This window comes from Cephus cinctus, unplaced genomic scaffold (genome assembly GCF_000341935.2).
Source record: "Cephus cinctus unplaced genomic scaffold, Ccin1 Ccin1_scaffold0558, whole genome shotgun sequence".
Lineage (NCBI taxonomy): Eukaryota > Metazoa > Arthropoda > Insecta > Hymenoptera > Cephidae > Cephus > Cephus cinctus.
The window spans coordinates 765-1245 of record NW_014333212.1 but is presented as its reverse complement, the minus strand read 5'-3'; positions in this window follow the sequence as shown (position 1 = coordinate 1245).

Here is a 481-nt window from a genome sequence, read left to right as displayed (position 1 = left end):
GTAGAAAATTTGCTTACAGAATTAATAAAGGCTTCAACGTCTTCAAGAAATAGCCACATGGAAAATCAAGTTATTAAAAGATTATTAAGAAATCAAGCCCTAGGTATACTTGAACAGGGACTACACGATAGAATTCGAATGATAGTCAAAGCGAATCATTATGAAACATTCCAGGCGGCAATTACTGGAGCAATAGAAGAAGAAAAAAGTAGCGGGACTCGTGACTCCATTATAGCTAAACGTTATTCCGGACAGGAAAACAAAAGAAGGACTATGCCCCCTACTCGCAGCAAATGCAATCGAATAGGACATTTTTCTAGAGACTGCTACTCTAAGACAGTAGCACCGCGAAAAAGCCTACCCACTTCTAGCATTTCTAGGGAGATAAACAAATTACAAATAAAATGTAACTTCTGTCACAAATTGGGACATAAAGAACAAGAATGTTGGACTAAGAATAAGCATTTACGTCCAGGAAACT